This window comes from Bison bison, unplaced genomic scaffold (assembly GCF_000754665.1).
Source record: "Bison bison bison isolate TAMUID 2011002044 unplaced genomic scaffold, Bison_UMD1.0 scf7180017864322, whole genome shotgun sequence".
Taxonomy (NCBI): domain Eukaryota; kingdom Metazoa; phylum Chordata; class Mammalia; order Artiodactyla; family Bovidae; genus Bison; species Bison bison.
The window spans coordinates 7532908-7547295 of record NW_011494894.1 but is presented as its reverse complement, the minus strand read 5'-3'; the positions used below and the strand labels follow the sequence as shown (position 1 = coordinate 7547295).

General features: G+C 40.6%; 1 protein-coding gene across 2 annotated transcripts in view; it reads right to left on the bottom strand.

Moving 5' to 3' along the window:
• NMNAT2 (nicotinamide nucleotide adenylyltransferase 2) overlaps positions 1–14388 on the bottom strand; it is a 218577-nt gene that overhangs the window by 150868 nt on the left and 53321 nt on the right. The window lies entirely within an intron of this gene.

Genomic DNA, 14388 nt, shown 5'->3' with positions numbered 1-14388 from the left:
CTTTCACTTTCATCAAGAGGCTTTTTAGCTCCTCTTCACTTTCTGCCATAAGGGTGGTGTCATCTGCATATCTGAGGTTATTGATATTTCTCCCGGCAATCTTGATTCCAGCTTGTGCTTCTTCCAGCCCAGTGTTTCTCATGATGTACTCTGCATAGAAGTTAAATAAGCAGGGTGACAATATGCAGCCTTGACGTACTCCTTTTCCTATTTGGAACCAGTCTGTTGTTCCATGTCCAGTTCTAACTCTTGCTTCCTGACCTGCATATAGGTTGGCACTGTACTAATCAGATTTGTTTTACCAGCCAGACTTTTAAATAAATTGAACTAATTGGACTATGTCATTTCGTCCACCAAATTGATTGATTAGTCAGAGTGTCAGGACATTTCAGCATGAAGCTAACCATAACTTGTCTTACCTGATTCCATTAGAGAGACACAGTGCCACCCATAAGGGGAACATACCATAAGCTACATTCAATCATAGGTAAGAGAGCTCACTGCATCAGAAGGCTGCATCACAAACTGGCAGGACATTTAAAGAGGGATGTAGACAATGAAGATATGTTCAAAAAGGATGAACCAGAACATTATGAAAACTAGAAACAGTAATTGATGTTCAGCTGAAGGAACTTGTTAGCCTAAGGAGAAGACTAGTGAGGAGGGCAGAGTAGCTATCTTCAGCTATCTGAATGTCTCACGAGCAGAGCAAGACAGATTAGACCTGTTGCGTGAATCTCAAGGAAAAGAACTAGGGCCAACATATGGAAGTCTCAGGAAGGTCAATGTCAGCCCAATAGAAGAAATAATCTTGAAAAAAGTAAAACTGTGCCAAGAGCTATTTGGCTGCCTCTGAAAAGAGAGCTTTCCTTGGCCCTGGAAGATCTTACGCCAAAGTCTGGACAAATACTTGTGAAAGTGTTTTAAAAGGGATTTTGGGACTGGATGAGTGGTTTTTGAAATGTTCCCTGAATGGCGATTCTATGATTTCTGAAGCAAAATCTTACAATTGACAAACCAAAGTTTTTTGTTCATTTTGCTTATCTGAACTAAGCTCCCCTGTGTCAAGTGCCATGTACATGAAACCCTTATCAAACCATGACTAAATAAAATTTAACTCCTCCCTCATCCCCCAGCCTACTTTTGCCTCACTGAGAAACCATTGCTGGACGTACTAAAGCATCTGACTGTAGCATCCAGTGGATAGTTTGAGGATTCACCTTCATCCTTGACCCCACATTTTCCATTCCTGCCAAGTCACAAACTTAATAGCTCCTAAGCATGACTTGCAGGTTCCCTTGTGAGTGCCTGGAAAGGCTATACATGGCACATGAGCCTTCTTACCTTGAGGCAACAATCCATTTCAGTTTTGAAGTCACTAAATGGTTGCTGTTTCTCCTGTTTTCTGACTCTGGCATATATGAAATTCTGTTTTCCTATGTTTCCTGATTTCCAAATTCTTGTCTGATTCCCAATTACCTATTTTGCCTAAAATTTGAGATTCTGAATATTCCCAACCATTCAATCATTCATTCATTTGCTAAATATTTATAGTACCTTCCATTTGCCTAGAGCACTTTAGGAAATACAAAAAGCCCTATGACATAGGCAAGAGCCTAAATCTGATAGAGAATATGAAGCATGGACTGAAATAGCTGCAACCCACAGCACAATGTGCTAAGTGCTCTAACAGAGGTACAAACCAAGTGCTAGCAGAGTTCAGAAAGAGGTGAGATCCTGCAGAAAACCGAGATGTGACTGCAAGAGCAGCCTGCAAAAGCCCAATGCAATTGCTGTGCTATTTTTTTAAATCCTCAATATAAAGTATACAAAATATTAGATGGAAAGAAGGAAGTAGCTGTGAATCAGGAAAAGGATGTTCTGGGAAAGTACATCAAGTGTTCAGCACCAGATAAACGTCCGACATTAGCCAGAGGGGCTAATCAATGCCCAATGTAAACCAAACACCAGAAAATCATCCCCATTGTGAACACAGTCATTTACTCAGTCGGCCAGAAAAATTACAATTATGAAATTGAAACTACATTTGCTGCTTAAATGAGTCCTTTCAGAGATTTAGTTTAGACTGAAAATTGTTCATTAAAGAGTTCCACTGGGTAATGAACTTCAACTGTACTTTATATTTTTAGAACCCTTCAAATTCACTCCCCATTCCAACCCTCAGAGGTAGGGTACATCAGGGATAGGCAAACTTTTTCTGTAAACAGTCAGACAGTAGTAAATATTTTAGGCTTTGCAGTCTATAAACAGTTGCCATCACAACTACTCAACTCTACTGTTGTCATATGAAAATAAGCAGAGACAACATTCACGTGAAGGAGAATGGTGGGATGAATGGAGAAATTAGCATGGAAACGTATACACTACTATCTGTAAGAGAAACAGCCAGTGGGGATTTGCTGTATAACTCAGGAAGCTTAAACCGGTGCTCTGTGGCAACCTAGAGAGATGGGATGGGGTGGGAGGTGGGAGGGAGCTTCAAGAGGGAGGGGACATAGGTATACCTATGACTCATTCATGTCATTTGTATGGCAGAAACCAACACAATTCTGCAAAGCAATTATCTTTCAATTAAAACTAAATACATTAAAATAAAAAACACTTTATTTATGAATGCTCATATTTAAATTTCAGAAAATTTTCATGTGCTTCAAGTATCTTTCTTCTTGTATGTTTTCTCCAACATTTAAAAATGTAACAGCTATTGTTAGCTTGCACACCACATTTGTCTGGCAGGCTGGAGTTTTGCTGACCCCTGACTTATATCAATTACCCTATTTGCAGACGATAAAACAAAGGTTAAAGGAGACTAAGTATATTCTAAAATCAATAGAAATTCAGTTTATTATGTTCCGTATACAGAGAAATAATGAAGCAATAGGAAAAAACAGAGACATTTATCTACTCTTTATCCATGTGATTCACAGCGTGGGAAAATCATGTATTATCTATAAACTTTGATTCCCTGGGGCATAACAAGTAAATAATTTTTAAACTGTGCTTAGCAAGATTGGTTCATGGTAAATGAGGCAATTATGTCTTAAATTTATACATATAATACTTTATTGTCTTTCTTAATTTTAATTTATAATGGGTGACAGTCTCTAAGTTGAAAAAAAAGTTGTCTTATTTTAAAGATATTGTAGTTCTTCTGATAAGCCATATGCTGCTAAGTATTTATCAGCACATACATGTCTCAAAAAAGATGTGAATAATTATTGATGTAAGTTAATCTCAGTACTTCATAGAATGAGGATCCCTCTGTGGGTACCAAGATGAAGGCTTAGAAAAATATTCAGGAATAAAGCAATGAGAAACCCAACCACCACCGCTCCCCACCCACATACTCACACACTGGAATGTCATTTATTTGGGGCTTTAAAATCATATAATAATAAATTTAAAAGTCACAAAAACCCATAGCTTTGAGCAAAAACAGATATACAGTATACTTATTCAAGACCTCCCAAAATTATTACAGCAGAAAACCAGTGTCAAAGAAAAAGATCTCCAACAGTCCTCACTCTCCAGACAATTAAGCCTAGAGAAAAAGAGAGCAGGCACGTGATGCAAAAGCTACAAAATCACGGAAGATCACACAAGGGTGATCTGAGGTCACCAAACCTGAAAATACTCTAACAGCAGTGAGGGGAGCACCCCACTGAAGTACAGAGGGTTACCTTTAGAACCTAGGCGAGAACAACTTCTATCAGAGAAGTGATTGTTTGATTGTTGATCTGCTTAGGTGGGTTGTACAGCAGTATAATTTCCCACTTATTTATTCCTCAGTAGAATGGACAATGGTTCCATTTCAGAAAACAAAAATTAAGAAGTAAATAAATTTTTTTCAATCTTGGGAGAAAAAATACTCCATATTTTTTTTAATTTCTTAATTTTTTGCTTGCTCCATGTGGCTTTTGGGATTTTAGTTCCTCAACCAAGGATTGCACCCAGGCCCTCAGCAGTGAAGGTGCAGAATCTTAACCACTGGCCCACCAGGGAATTCCCCTTCCATATTTAGAAGAGTGACAAGGAAATAATAACTTTAAAATGCTTATATAAAATCATGGGGTCAGAATCCTAATAAAGACAACATTGACATTTGGGAGGTAGGTCCCACATCTGCAATGCACTTCTCTGCCTGGGTAAAGTCTAAACTCTTTGGTGTCCACCCCCTACCCCTGCCCAGACCTGTTTTCTGGCTCTCTCATCTCCTGCCCTTTCCTGTCCCCACCCACACTCCAGTCACCTAGCAAGCTCCCTGGAGGTCCCTTCATGTGTGAAGCTGTTTGGGGCCTTTTCACATACTAGCTCTTGGCCCAGAATGCCATTCTCCATCCTGTCCACTGGACAACTCCTACCTTCAAGCTCACTCTCACTACACCTGCCCTGGTGGTCCTCCCACCATACCTGGAGGGATCACTTTTCCCTCAGTGTTCCCACTTTACGTCATTCTCCCCTCTTTTAAGGCACTTTGACTCAAACGGCTATGTACAGCTTATCTCCTCTACAGAAGATGGTCTCCCTGAGGCATAAGAAGGAATGCCTTTAATTGAGGCCTAGCACAGTGCCTGAGACATATTCATAACTCAATAATCATCTATTGAATGAATCAATGCTCACTGATCCCTCGTAAAGACTTTACCTTCTCTGCCACAGAAAGAATCTAGAACTGAGGTTGGAATAGTAGGTAATTCTAACATTTCATTCATTCACTAATTCAACAGACATTTATTGAGCATTATGGCTAGGCAGTCTTCAAGGAGCCTGAGATATATGAGTGAGCAGAGTAAATGAAGATTCCCTGCATTTGAAGAGCTCACATGCTAGCTGGGGATACAGACATTAAACAATCAACGGTGAAAGATAACATCTATCTTTGTTAAAGCTATCAGAGCTTCCCTGATAGCTCAGTTGCTAAAGAATCCGCCTGCAAAGCAGGAGACCCTGGTTCGATTCCTGGGTCGGAAAGATCCCCTGGAGAAGGAATAGGTTACTCCCTCCAGAATTCTTGGGCTTCCCTGTGGCTCAGCTGGTAAAGAATCTGCTGCAATGTGGGAGACCTGGGTTTGGTACCTGGGTTGGGAAGATCCTCTGGAGAAAGGAAAGGGTATCCACTCCAGTATTCTGGCCTGGAAAATTCCATGGACTGTATGGTCCATGGGGCCGCAAAGAGTCAGACACGACTGAGTGACTTTCACTTCACTTCACTTTGTCTTTGTTAAAAGGGGACAAGAGATAAGAGAAAAAGATATAAGTAGAGTATGATAAAGGGGATTGGGAGTGTATGAGCTGTGATTTTAAATTATGTGATCAGGGAAGCAGGACCTGTCAAGTAGACAGTGAGAGGTTGCATTTGGACAAAGAGAGTGAAATAGACATGGGGTATATGGCGGAAGGGCATTCTAGGCAGTGAGAACATTCAGTGAAGGCTCTAAGGATAAAACAAGAGGTCAGTGAGGTTGGCTAAAAGTGAGATGGCAAAGAGATGTGTTGATGTAGGGAGACAAGGGGGGAAAGGTGGCGGGTCTTGGAGACCTTGTAAATCATTAAAATGACTTTGACCCTGAACGAAATAGGGAACCGTTGGAGAGTTTTCAGCAGAGGAGCAACATGATCTGACTTACATCTGACTTACATTTTACAAGGATCACTCAGCTATTTTGTTGAGAATTTAATATTGGGCCAAGGGTAGAGAAAAACTATAAGCATTTAGTCTTATCTAGGGGCTAGATTTCACTCCCTCTCCTACTGTCTGGTAAATATTATATGAGGCCAATATGTCTGAGCATAGTTACTCATGTGGAGGCAACCTGATGAAGGAGAAAGAGCAGAAAAAGAATGCAATTTAGCTGTTACCACTTTCCAGGTTAGCCTCTGAGCCTTGCTCCTTTTCTACCTCTTCCTTTTACTCCCTTATCACCAAAATTACAAGAATTTCCCTGGTTGGCTCACTTGTTCAGAACAAAAGAGAATTATGCCATAGATTTAGTGGAAAACAGTTTAATGGTAGTAGAGTTTAAGAGGCTCAAATAAGGTTAGCTCCATTATTAAAATGATCATGGGGAAGACGATGATGCTGGTAGTCTTTATAATATTTGCCTTTGCTGCAGAGTTCGTAGATCATTGAGATACTGCACAAAAGGAGGAGGGTGCCAATGCCAGGAAGATGGCCTTAGTCATACCATGTAAGCCATTGAACATCTTTTTTAGTCTAAAATATTTCTGAGGCTATCTGCCAAACTGTATTTTAAAAAAAAAAAAGCAAATGTGATCCAGGCATTTGAATGCTTATAATTGGAAAACCTATGACAATGGAAAATTGCATTCTTTGTAAACTGACACTGCATTTACCTATATTGAGATATGGAACACATATCCATAAAGTTGTATAAGTGAAAGTGAAGTCGCTCAGTCATGTCCGACTCTTTGCAACCCCATGGACTGTAGCCTATCAGGCTCCTCCTTCCATGGGATTTTCCAGGCAAGAGTGCTGGAGTGGATTGCCATTTCCTTCTCCAGGGGATCTTTCCGACCCAGGAATCAAACCCCGGTCCCCCACATTGCAGGCAGACGCTTTATCATCTGAGACACCAGGGAAATAAAATGCATTCCTATATCCCAGTTCTTAGTTTGTTAGATTAGATCCTTAAAAACTACTTTAAATGCCTTTGTTTAACCAAAATTTGGTGTGCTGAGTATTTTTTTTAAACCAGTGTTAAAAAAAAAAATATTTAGGGACTTCCCCAGCAGTCCAGTGGTTAAGACTCCACCTTCTAATGCAAGGAGTGTGGGTTTGATCCCTGGTTAGGGAAGTAAGGTCCCACGTGCCATGGGGTGTGGCCAAAAATTAAAGAAAAAAATTAATGCATTCCTTTGTTCCTTTAGAATCTTTCTTGAGCAATTCAGGATGAGTTGAACACTTTAAAAATGAAGGAGAACTCTACTAGAAAGTGTGTATTTCATAGTATCATTAAATATTGATTAAGTATCCACTACACATACAGCACTGTATTAGTAGCTAAGAGGACCATGATATTATAAAATTTAGATTTGAATTTTTTTAAAGAAACACTTGCAAAATGGGGTTTTCATTCTCTTTCCCGGTCATGCATAGTTTACTTTCACAATTATTGCCTAGCAACAGAAAAATAACAGAAAATAGAGATGATCCACCTAGTTGTGCATTTTCCTCTCATGTCTGAGGATCTCTCTAAAGCAGAGGGAGATCCAGGCTTGAGGGTTGACAGGTTACGTTTCCAGTTGAGTTTGCCTCCGCACTTTAGGCTGTTCATTTGACTTGGTCTAAAATTGGAAATTTGTGTAGAAGTGTTTCTCTTGAGACTTGCAACATTTTAAAGGATGTTCCTACTAAGCAGCAATGCAAACTAAAAGTCATAGAAACCTCTTAATTCTGATAGTTCTAAGCATAATCATTTGGATATGTAGAATAAGATCAAGGAAAATGAAAAGAGAAACTTAAAATTAATATTTCTTCATTTCAAAATTTTTAGCACATCAACCTTCTGGGTTATATCCTGTTCCTTGGTTTGAGACACGTTCTAGATGGGAGAGTTGCCTATCATAATTAGCATAATTATGTCCACTCAGGGTTCAGTCAATCAGTTCAGCAGGAGAAAGTAAACCTGTTCATGTAGGCAAAAATATCTACATTTTTTTTCAGCCATTATTCTCATGTCATGAGCAGGCACAGCCCTTACCAATGAAACTACCATGAGTGATGCATGCGTTTCCATTATTGAACCTTCAACTTACCAGTGAATTAGAATTTCCAAGCATCCACCTAAATGTATTAGGTTGGCCAAAAAGTTTGCTTGGGTTTTTCGCAACACTGTATGAAAAAACCTGAATGAGATTTTTGGTCAGCCTTATATTATATTATTACAGCTCTCATCACAATGATGGGTAAGTTTTGGAATGGTCTTTTGAACTGCATCAACTGTTTTCAGTTTCACAGCCTCAACATTACAAAAGAGTCAACTTTAGGGTTATAAAAAAGCTAGCAAACTCTTTATCTTTTTATTTCCATAATGTTAATGAATTTCAATATATTTCTTGAATGAAGAGCTTTGAATAATCCAAATGGAACCTACTGGGAGTTTTCATTTGAAGTTTCAGATGTCTTAGGCTACAAAGAACCTTTGAATTTAAGTATTTCCTTCTTTTGCATTAGGCTTCCCTGGTGGCTCAGACAGCAAAGAAATCTGCCTACAACGCAGGAGACCCAGGCTCAATCCATGGGTTAGGAAGACCCCCTGGAGAAGGGAATGGCAACCCAGTCCAGTATTTTGCCTGGAGATTCCAAGGCCAGAGGAAGTTGGCAGGCTACAGTCCACAGGGTTGCAGAGTCAGACATGACTGAATGACTTTCACTTTCTTTGGCATTAGTATTAATATTTGGTTAGAATGCATATTCCCAAAATTGTAGAGTAGGAAATATGAATCTTCACTTTCCTCACCAAACCCAAACCTGCTTCTTTTCCATAATGTTCTTTATCCATCCACCTTGGATTAAAACCTGCCAATTACACTAGACTATTTTGCCATCACCTACCCATCAAATCACAAAATAAGGATCTTTTACCTTCTAAATATTTTTAAATACACATTCACTCTCCATCCCAAACCCCACCAACCTGGGCAAGGTAATAGTCTTTTCTGACTCGAACTCTGTACTGCTGAAATAGGTTCCTAGTTGGTCACCACATCTCCATCCTTTCCCTTCACCAATTTATATTCAAAATTCAATTAAATCACAATTTCATGAATATGATTATTACATCCCTTTTCTTAAAAAATGCAATATTTGTCATTGGCATTGGCATAAACTCTAAATTCTTTAATAGGACGTAAAGTCTTCATGATTGATCAGAATTCCACCTAACTTTCCAGTCTTATCTCTTACTACCCCCCGCATCTTGAATCCTCCTGAGCTCTTTTGTTCTAATATGTCATGGCTCTCTATCTTATCACCCCAGACCTTATGCATGCTTGATTCCTCCACCAGGAACAACATTCTACACATTCATTTTTTTTTAAAAATTCAACAACTATTAGGAAGCAAAGACTTGCTTTTTGCAATTGTTATTATATTATACTATTGGGTTGGCCAAAGAGTTTGTTCAGGTTTTTCTGGAACATCATACAAAAACTCAAATGAACTTTTTGGCCAATCCCATATGCAGCTGTGCCGTGCTTAGTCGCTCAGTTGTGTCTGACTCTTTGTGATCCCGTGGACTCTAGCACCCCAGGCTCCTCTGTCCATGGGGATTCTCCAGGCACGAATACTGGAGTGGGTTGCCATGCCTTCCTCCAGGGGATCTTCCCAGCCCAGTGATCAAACCCAGGTCTCCCACACTGCAGGTGGATTCTTTATTGTCTGAGCCCCCAGGGAAGCCCAAGAATACTGGAGTGGGTAGCAGATTCCTTCTCCAGGGGAACTTCCTGACTCAGGAATTGAACTTGGGTCACCTGTATTGCAGGTGGATTCTTTACCAGCTGAGCTACCAGGGAAGCCCCAACCCCATATTATGGAGAGCCTATTCCATGTTAGGTACTAGTCAGTAAATCAATAGTTAAACCAAGCATAGTTTCTGTCTCAGTAAAGTTTATTGTCTAGCATGGGAAATAGTCATGAAACAAAGAACGAGATTAGAGTTATGACAGGGAAAATATAAAGTTATGCAGGATCAAATGTCAGGTAACCACAATTAATATAGGAGTCAGTGGAGGTTCCCTGAGGAAGTTCTGCTGAGGCTAAAATCTGAAGGATGAGTAGGAGCTAGTTGTGGTAATAGAAGAGTGGAGAAGGAGGAGAAATGGTGAAAGAAATGTCCCAGCCACACAGTTAAATGGACAATACACAAATACTGAGAAAAGAAATAACTTGTCCTCATTATAAGACTTCCTTGGTGGCTCAGATGGTAAAGAATCCACCTGCAATGTGGGAGACTTGGGTTGGGAAGATTCCTTGGAGAAGGGAACAGCTACCCACTCCAGTATCCTGGCTTGGAGAATTCCATGGACAGAGGAGCCTGGTAGACTACAGTTCATGGGGTCACAGAGAGTCAAACATGACTGAGGCTTTCACTTTCACTTTTTCCTTATTATAAGCATAAGATATTGGGAACAGATATCTCTACTGAATATATTTTGTTGGTGGTTTGTTTTGCAAAGGTAAACAATTTATAAAGTTCTCATTACCCTTTGTTGATAACTAAGTTCAATGGCTCCTCTTTTCATAAATGCTGTTGTAATTAAAGGAATAAAAAAGCATCTTTGGTGAGATACAGAGTCTGTATATCAGGAAATTGATTCTATTTGACTTTTGCTTTATGATTGTGAACAAATGACCTAAACCTGTTCCTCTGCTTTGTTGTTTATAAAAGAATGATGATAACACTATCCAGTTTAACTTATAGGGTGGTATCAAATAGTGGTGCAAAAGCACCACTTAATGAGCCATACTGCTTAATGATCTTTTTTAAAATATGCATTTCAAACACACTAAATAATTTCTTGATTTTAGACTGTGACGGAAGAGCCTGGTAGGCTGCAGTCCATGGGGTTGCTAAGAGTCGGACACAACTGAGCGACTTCACTTTCACTTTTCACTTTTATGCATTGGAGAAGGAAATGGCAACCCACTCCAGTGTTCTTGCCTTGAGAATCCCAGGGACAGGGGAGCCTGGTGGGCTGCTGTCTATGGGGTCGCACAGAGTCGGACACGACTGAAGTGACTTACAGCAGCAGCAGCAGCTACATATTGGTAGCAACTCAAATTAATTTTTCTTATGATTCTAGCTGTAGCAATAGGGGCTGCAATTCCAATTTCACAGCAAGTAGAAAGTCGTCTTCATTAGCTTTCAAGAGAAACAGAATTGGATTATGTCTCTTTTCAAAAAACCCAACTGTTCAATTCAAAAATATTTTGAAGCAGAAAAACTGGAAAATCCAATTATTTTGCACTCATCAAATAAACAGGACACATTTCTTCTGTGATCAAGTCCCTCAATTCCTTTACTTTTCATGGAAGTTAATCTGATCAGTCTTTCCTTACTTTTCTGTTTAAACTTACTATCTGATCTCCCACTAGCATTCATGCATGCATGTGTGCCAAGTCGCTTCAGTCATGTCCAACTCTTTGCGGCCCCATGGACTGTAGGCCACCAGGCCCCTCTGTCCATGGGGATTCTCCAGGCAAAAATACTGGAGTGGGTTGCTGTTGCCTCCTCCAGGGGATCTTCCTGACCCAGAGATCTCTCCCACTGGCATATTTATTGACAAACATGGCAATACAAATGCAAAGAAAGTTTTACTGAAATACAATCTCTCATGCTTAATAACTAAGAATTTACAGGTTAAAAAGAAAAAGAGAGACTTTCTAGCCTCATGTTATTTTTGTATGTAATAAGGCAGACATGAAATAAGACACCATGGGTTTAGGGGTCTACTTTGCCAAAACCTTTTATTCATCCCTGAAAGCATTTTAGTTACAGTTAAGTATATAGGTGTCAAATATCTCTATCACAAATACTGATCTTTTCTTACATGTTTCCATAGTCATAAACAAGAATAATATCAATTCCCCTTTCAGAATCAAAGGACAAGTTCATTCTGAAATATTTTATACATATTGAGAACTGTACAAGTACTACTTTACAGAGATGAAGAGTGAGTTTTTAGTTCTGAATGTCACTTTTTTGTTTGTTTGTTTACAGTCTCTTTTTTCTTTGGTGAGCAAAACTGGATTTCAAAATATAGGAGCCCTCTTAAAGGTGTCTAATTTCAAAGTCCTATTGGGTCTTTAATTAAATTTATTTTTTGCTGTTTGTTGTTTAGTCTCTCAGCCATATTTGATTCTTTTGCAACCCCACGGACTGTAGCCCTCTGTCCATGGATTTCCCAGGCAAGAATACTGGAGTGGGTTGTCATTCCCTCCTCCAGGGGATCTTCCTGACCCAGGGATTGAACCTGCAGCTCCTGTTGAGGCTCCTGCCACGTCTCGTGTACTGCAGGTGGATTTTTTTTTTTTTACCTCTGAGCTATGGGGGAATCTTTTTTTATTTGACTGCGGCGGGTCTTATTTGCAGCCTATGGGATTTTCGATCTTCACTGGGGCATGCAGGTTCTTTTAGTTGCAGCATGTGAACTCAGGTGTAGTACGTGGGATCTAGTTCTCTGACCAGGGATGGAATCCAGGCACCCTGCATTGGGATGGCAGGGTCTTAGTCACTGGACCACCAGGGAAGTCCTTGTTTGGGTCTTTTAAAAGTTTTTCTATTACTAATTTCAAGAATCTTTAAGAAGTTTGATCATTTTATTGCATTAATTCTGTATTGTTGGGGGAAATTTTTTAAAAGTCATTTAACAGGAGAAAATAGATCATGGATGATTGGTTTCTTTAGAAATGGGGAAGAGCTCTTAAGGAAATGCATATTTAGGAAACTTACTTAGTTGATGGCAAATTTAATTCTAATCTGTTAGTATATGCTTGAAGAAAATAGAGTTCATGGAATTATACAGTCAGAAGATTAGTGAGCGCTTCTTTCTGCTTTTGGTACAGTGCAAAGGCCTATTCAAGAGGAATCTGAAATGTGGGGTTCAAGTCTCATTTCTGCCACCCACTCTCCATGTCACTTAAGCTACTTAAGACAGCCACTTGGCCTCTGAACATCAGTTTCTTGTTTGTAAAATGGAGATAATGATGCCTTTCTTATAAGCTTCTTACTAGGAATAAGAGACATACACAATGGAAATGCTTTGTAAATCAGAAGCTGCTTTACAAAAATAAATTAACAAAACTTATCACTAGCTCAAAGATTCCCATAAGAGAGTCTACAAAAAATAGCTTAATATGTACTTTGGGTTCTTGTTCCCTTTTCAATGTATATGTGCTAAATCCTTCATTAGGTTATAAGCTCCTTAAAGCCACAGTGGGCACACCACATCCTCTTTGACGTTGCTCTCTGGACTACACACTCAAAGGCTTTGTTGACAGATATTCTCTCCTCTTCCTCAGTTCCACTGGCAAGCAAAAATCACTACTGTCAAAAAGTCTAAGCCTCTCTGCTGTAATCCATATTTATTTCCTTATATTCTCTCCTCTAAAGTCACGGAGAATTGGTAGGTCAGCAGCAACTTAACAAAGCCTCAAGGCAAAATCCTTTGTTCTCAATCTAAATCTGCCCCTTTTGCAATACAAAACAAGTGGAATTAAGTACATCCTTGGCTCCAGGAAGAAAGGGAGAGTACCTGCTGGCCCACTAAAAATTTCTAGAGCCACGGAATTCCACAGGAAAGTCCCCCTCTCTCTGGGTAACTGAGAGGAATAAAGTATAGCAACATAAAATGGCTAGAGTAAAGACTCACAGAGAAGAACAGGACTGAAGACACCAAAATCAAAAGAAGGTGAAAAGAGAGTGTTCCCGGGGCACTGATACTGTCTTAGAAGGCTGATGACTTGCTCTGCTCTACCCTCATGCTTGAACAACAGTCTTTAATAGGTAAGTTGGCACCAGCTCCTGACTCAACGCTTTTAAAAGTGAAAGTACCGCGGTGAGGAAGAGATGGCTACCTCAGTCTCCCTCCTAGAATCCTATGAATGTGCCTATACAATGCGCACTCTGCTCAAAGTATACTCTTTTCATGAGGTTTTTATTAGGGGTGCCCAGTTCAACTCACCTGTTAGCTTAAAAGAAGAATATTTTTTCTTCGAAGCCACCTTGCCCTGTCTTTACCGATACATCGTGGCTTTCATTAAACAGCCCTTAGGAGGGCCCACGCATTCCTCAGGCTCGGGGTAAGTAAACACGTGTGTCGGCAGGCAGCTCCGGCGCACCCTGCGTTTCAGCACCACCGTCTCCGGACAGCGCCTCGCTGGCCGGCCGGGTTGAGGCCTCCTGTCCTTCATTCATCCACCCCCGGCCCACTCGCTTTCCTCTTCCCTCAGTGCCAGAAAAAAAGCACCCCAACTTCTAACTTCTCAATCCTTGCTACTACAGTGGCCTCCGCGTCCCTTCCTCGGAGTCTAAACGCGCACGCCCCGGCACCTTCGGGTCCTCCGGCACCAGCACCCGAGCAGCATCGGTGGCCCGAGACCGCCCCCAGGCAAGGATCACCTTTCCCTCGCCACTTCTGCATCCCAACCCAACAGCCAGGAGCCCCGGTTCGCTCCGTCTCTCTCTCCCCCCAAAGCCCCCGAAAAAAAACGCGCGACAATGCCCTCTCCCCCCGCCCCAACACACAACACACGCGCGCGCACACACACACACACACACTCATACACACACTCGCACAACGCAAGCCTCGCGGGTGCCATCACCGCCCTGGGCAGAGCCTCAGCCA